Below are 6,726 nucleotides of genomic sequence, written 5' to 3' on the forward strand. Positions count from 1 at the left end.
ATAATATATTAAGTGAAAGAATGAAAATATACAAAGCAATGTGTTGAAGGGAGTTTATTTTTAAATGTTTAGTAAGTTTTTATTACCATTATACTATTTATACACTGTGTCTTCATGTTACTAGCTCAACACTCTGTATACATAAATGTAATAATAACTTAAGCTATCCCACATATCTGTAACAATATCATGTTTTATTGTATCATGAACAAATGCCAACCGAACTAGTTACAAATCAAATTACCTATGAAGAGGCCGTTTCAATAAAAGCTCTATCGCTGACTGTCAAATCATAACTGTCAAAAAATTAATGTGGATTTTATTGGAACGTCCTTGAAACACGTATTCCGGCCTATATGAGGGTTGCTTTCTTTTACGACAAAGTTGTTTCTTTAGATGAAGTTTTAACGACGTTTAGACAATAACGGTAACTGGCTAGAGTGACTTTTACTAATGGTAAAGCGTTTTTTCCCTGTAAACTTTTACATCCTGAACGAGAACTATTTAGAATTTATATATGAATTTAGATTATTAGAGGCTGACTTCAAGAAGCTTTAGCTTAATGATTAACGTAAAGTATTAAGTGGAGTTATGTATTAAGGACTGTAACAGAATCTATATATTAATTTATTGGAGAAAATTGGTTAAATTGGTTAAGCATGATAAAACACATACATATTACAAGTACTTGCCAACAAATTCGAGCTCATGTGAGAAAAATTGGCGGGATTATGAATGACATAACTTTTGGTTTCGAGAAAATAATCCTGTTTTTCCTTGTAATTTAATATATATGTGTTTAACATTTATTAATGATTAATAATAATACATATAATTATATAAAAACCTCATTTAAATATTTATATTTTACTTGCAGGAACCTCGTCATGAAATCTGAAATAATATTTTACTTTGATTTATATTTTGCAAATGGTAATTTAAAAAAAAGTTGTTTTTCTTATTTTTTATTGGAGAGAATTACATTTATTGATACTCTACGCTAGTACAAAATTTGTCAAATAATAAGGAAGAGATGGTGAGAGAAAAGATGTTTAATAATAATCTAATATAAAATAATTATTAACAACATCAAAATATTAAGTTTGCCAAGGGTTGCTGGAATATTATTTTACGATATATTATTGTTGAAGAATAGAATGAAAAGAATACAATAATGTCATGTTAATACTAAGTTTATTTAGTTTAGAAAACAATACTAACATTTTAAAATGTGACAAACACATCAACATGTAAAAATAGCCACTCATTATTCATACTATACTCAACAATAGCTTTTTACCTTCTTTTCGAAAAGACTACCATATCATCGACCTAGAATAGATAAAATAAAGTAAAACTCATTAACACATCAATTTTAGAAAATAGTCACTTTATAGTATGCAAAGTATGCATCAGATATATCACTGCGGTTTCAAAGTGTTACTCCTTCAGTTTTTCCAAGATATGTCTCCAGTGTGCCTATTAGAAAGTTTATTTTTTTCCTCACAATTTGAGAAGATGCTAGAATAATATCCTATTATAAGGGCTTTTCATTCAAATCATCTTGCAATTGTCAGCTTTTATTTTTTCATACTACTTAGCTGCTATGTTTGTAATATTTTTAACATAGTTAACAAATATTTCACATTCAAAATAGTAATAAAATTTCTAGAATATAATCATACACCATGAAGTAAATACAAATTCATACCTGTTTATATAATTCTCGTCTCTATCATTGACGGATGAATTCCACTCCATTTATACATTTTTTTGCCACCAAGTAAAGGTAATATTCTTAATTAAAGGTTTTATTATGTCTACCTCATAGTGAAATTTCCACATATTATGCATTATTTTCTCTTGGGACTGAATATATCTTCTGGTGATTATGGATTATTTTGTAATCGTTCCAGAATTGTAAGTGTTTGAAATCTCTTCAGGAATCTATAAATAGTTTACTAAAGTAGTATAAACACAATAGTTTTATAACATATTCTTACCATAATCTTCAAACGAGATGAATTTCAATATCATTCGTATTTGTTTCCTTATCATAATTTTGTTTATTATGTTACCTGCCATACTTACAATAATTTTATGCTATTTTAAAAACGCTTAGACAGTACATATTACTTTAGGAATAAACATTGCTTTTTAGGAAAAGAACACTACACGTACCGTTGAAAAATTATTCACAAGACATTTTATTTTAGCACACCATTGTGAAAAGTATGGTTATAAACAAAATAATGATTCATCAAATGATTTCGATCACCGCGAACGGATATTTTTTTGGCCTGGAACCGGGTAGGGGAATCCTGTTACGGATACCTGGTCGGGAAGACCCGCAGGAATAAGCGAGTTGGACTGGTTATATGGAGACTGCCTCTGGGCTACCCACTAAACCCCACCCTATCAGCTGATCCAATGACCCTAACTGATACTTCTTACTGTTAGTAAGGAGGGTGCCCGTAACCGGTAACACCGTTAAGAGGCACAAGGGCCAGGCAATCGCTCGCCGGAGAAGGTCAAGGCAATTTGGAGTTAGAGCACGACGGGGCAGTGTCGGCTGTGATAGAACAAGGCTACGAAGAGCCGAATGAGTTATTGGCCTAAAATATCGGCCAGCTCGGTAATACATCTATTGTCCGAGAGACGAAGAGTGGAGAAATATCTCGAGTAAACCTCGGATATAAAATCGTAAACTTGGGGGACGTCTGTTTCTCTATGAATTTGATTGTTCCTGACGAACCAGGGGACATTGATTACTCTTCTGAGAATTTTGTTTTGAAAGACTTGGAGACGCTCCACCTGGCTAGGTGAGACGTATTTTATAAAACACTGGAGCCGTATAGAACGACTGATCAAACCAGCATCTTGTACAGGAGAGATTTTATAGAGAGAGGAAGCCTGCTGGTCCGGTTGATAAGCGGGAACAGCAAATTAACAATACCTTGACCTTTATGGAGGGACTTTTGAATGTGGGAATTCCACCTAAATTTGCGATCGAAGACAAGACCGAGATCCGCGAACGGAGAGATATTCGCCGAATATTCGTACATAGTCTCGCGCAGGCCCCGAGCTATCGCTTCGTTCAAGTCTGTACTCACCATAAGACTTAAACTTAATTAACATCACACGTAACTATATTAGTACAAAAGGTAAGTCCACTCTCATTGAGTAGTTGTAGTACTACCACACTTGTGAACATGCAATATTTCTTAATATAAGTTACTAAAACTTGTTTTCACAGTAATCTCTATATAAGACCAGAAATATATTTGATATGTAACATTAATTAAAATAATAAATATCTGCATGAAATATATTAAAATAACTACCTCAAGAACTATCATTCACTAGTCTATTTTAAATGGAATTTAATTAAATTTAATTTCCATTAAGTAACAAAATATTGATGAGTTTAAATTACTACATTTACATGACTACTTTTTAAATAAAAAAAAACAGAAGAACCACATATGTTTACATCATTCCGTTGACATTTTGATATCAAGACATATAGTAATAAAGAGAAAACTCAATATTCTCTGGAGAAACGTTTCGCCACGTTCAATATCCAGATGGGGGTATAATCACAAATTCAAATAATATGATTTGTCAGCTTAAATCTTCATTATAGGCATCTGTAAAGAAAACGTTTTGTTGTGATGACATTTGATTGAGATTGACAACGTTGACGTCACGTTTCATTGTCTAATGAAATTTGAATAAAAAATAATTTAATTCCTGAAAAAAAAATTATAAATAACAGTCAGTTTACTTTGCTGCTTTTTACATTTTATTAGTGCCTTTAATTTAATAGAACCTATTAGAGTTCTGCCTTTTTGTTTCATTATATTAAAAAATATTCCTCATCCTTTCCTATTAGAATTTTAATAATTTCTTTGATCCAAAATATGTCATACAGTTATCAATAATATATCACTCAATAATATACACTTATCAAGAATAATTGTAAGATTTTATCCTGAAACCCATTACGTATTATACATATGAGTAAAATTACATTATTGTCATGGCAGAATCTAAGAATAAAAATAAGCAGATAGCTTAGTTACCTATCTACAATATAATAAATCAATCTTGACATTATAAAAATGAGTTACAATATAAGTCTTGAGTTATAAAAATTTCACTTAACTTCTTTTTTTACATAAGTGTTAAGGCATTTATAGTTGTATATTTTGGACTCCATGATTTCTAGTATATCCAAACCAAAATTAGCCTTACGCCACAACATATTGATTGGATACATACCCAAAATATATTTCTTCATATATATTAACCCCTAAAAAAATTTATACTACTTTACTAGGCATATTTTTAAAATACAATGCAATCTGATACTATCAAACGTTGAATGACTTCGCGATACAAGTCTTCTCGTAGAGTAGTCACATTTTCTTTCATATTTTTGATGTTGTTCTATTTGAAAATATTTTGGGTACATAGTAAAGTCAATATTTTTACAGCTATCCCCCATTTGTTATTTAAATTATTTGAATATGCATTACAACGAAGTAATTTTGATTATAAGTGAATTACGAAAACACTAAAAACACTGTACTTCTGTACCCATCGAAATTAAATGGGCTTTTACAAAAGCGATTAAAACAAGTAACAAGTTCAAAGTCTAGATCTAGATATTGGACGTCACGAAACAATTCTCTAAAATTCCCTATAAATTTAATCCCTATTTTCTCTGTGAAGAATGAACCCAAAATAAATATATAACAAACGCACCATAGAAACGATTTTTTTTATAACGTCTTTATTAGATACGCTTAGTACAATCTTAATTATAAATTAATTTATTACTACATTTTATTTGTACTTCGATTAATTCACAAGCAAGACGAGTGCGAGAAAATACAGCAATATGTATTCCTCAATTAAAAAATTATAATAACTTATAGCTATAGTTTACACTAAAGGTATACGCTTTATAAAAGTTCGTATGGTTTGGTTCGCTTCAATCTCCTGACATCCTGCACGCTGTCCAGCAGTTGTATTGCTTCCACGTTAATATGATTTAGTATTCTTCTTTCGTGTTTCAAGGCGAAATCTTGAATAACTTCGCAAATCCATTTGATTTCCAGGTCATCGTGCAGTTCTTCGTTGGTTACGTAGCGATAAGCATTGGTAGTCAATCGAAGAACCTTGTTTTGACAGTGTTGGATGACTAGTTGATTTGAATTTTTAGTGCAACCCCATCTTTGCACCTCATAGGTCCAAATTGGCTTTGTAATTGTATTATAGATCAACCTCTTTGATTTTAGATCAAATTGAGAGTATCTTCCGACTAACCAGTATAATTGTTTTATTTTGGTTCTAATATGTTTTGCTTTTTGCCTAACATGGTGTTTCCGGTTTAATCTACCGTCAACATGGATTCCAAGGTATTTAGCTGATTCTGCTTGAGGAATCGGGCATCCATTGAGTGATATAATTAAGTTTTTATTATTTCATAATAGATTTGGAGCTATTAAGTTGAATTTTTCAATCTTTCGTCCATTTGTATATTTTGTTGATTGCCACATGTACTTTTTCTACTGCCCTATGCAGAGATATGTCGTTTGCCATAATAATTGTGTCGTCAGCGAAGGTTCCAAGTAGTGTTTTTTGTTGTTGGAATGTCAGCAGTGTAGAGCAGATATAGGAGAGGTCCTAAGACGCCACCTTGTAGAACCCCAGCCGAAATACTTTCGTGCGATACTCGAAAAAATGTTCTTCCGAAAAGATATGACTCCATCAATTGACAATAGTTACGCGGTAACAATTTGCTCATCTTACAGATTAATCCCAAATGCCAAACCCGGTCAAAAGCTTGTGAGACATCCAGGAATATTGCAGGGCAGTATTTCTTTTCCTCAAACGCTTTTTCAATAGCCGCAGTTACTCTCTGCACTTGGTCGATTATTGAATGGATAGAAACGAAATGAACCATTGAAGTACCTTCACAGCTCCTTGCTTAATGATTAAAACATCTAGATATTGGACGTTGCAAAACGTTTCTTCCAAATTGACCATAAAGTTAGTAATAAGTAGTAAGTAATATAAAGTTAGTTCTCTATTTTCTCTGTAATCAAAGATAAATATTGTAATAAGTTAAAATTATCTAACCCTAATTAAGTCGATTAACGATAAAAATTAAACATAACAATCTCATTCCTGCTGGTTCTGACATCGGATTTTCATCCAGGATCCAGTTTTAATTAATTTCCTCCAGCTCTGAAATTACTGAAACAATCAACAAGGGACGTTAAAATCAAAAGTCGAGGCAAAATTAAAACCATACAAAGTTGGTAGTGTTATTTTAATGACGTTAGAACCCCAGAAGGGCCGTGTAAAATGATTATTGTGTATAATTTCCCGGTTTTAATTAAAATCCGTCCTGCGGCAATGCCATTCTCACTGCAGGGAAAGTTATATTTATGGAATGGCACTTTCATTTGCAGAAATGGTGAACATTATAACTGGGAAGGCTGAGGAATCCGAGATTTATATAAAAAAATTTCCATCAAGCCAAAATTATTGTTGCAAGAAACAATTAAAAAATCAATTTTCTCCAGCAAATTTGATTAATACCAACGATCAAACTCCTTAAAACATAACCTATAACAGACAATGTACAAATATAAATATAGCATACACAAAGCTCAATAGAAAAACTATTTGTACTACAATTTAATAAACATG

The sequence above is a fragment of the Rhynchophorus ferrugineus genome, unplaced genomic scaffold (assembly GCF_030347505.1).
Source record: "Rhynchophorus ferrugineus isolate W39M unplaced genomic scaffold, kcgeb_rfMv2 rfM8, whole genome shotgun sequence".
NCBI lineage: Eukaryota > Metazoa > Arthropoda > Insecta > Coleoptera > Curculionidae > Rhynchophorus > Rhynchophorus ferrugineus.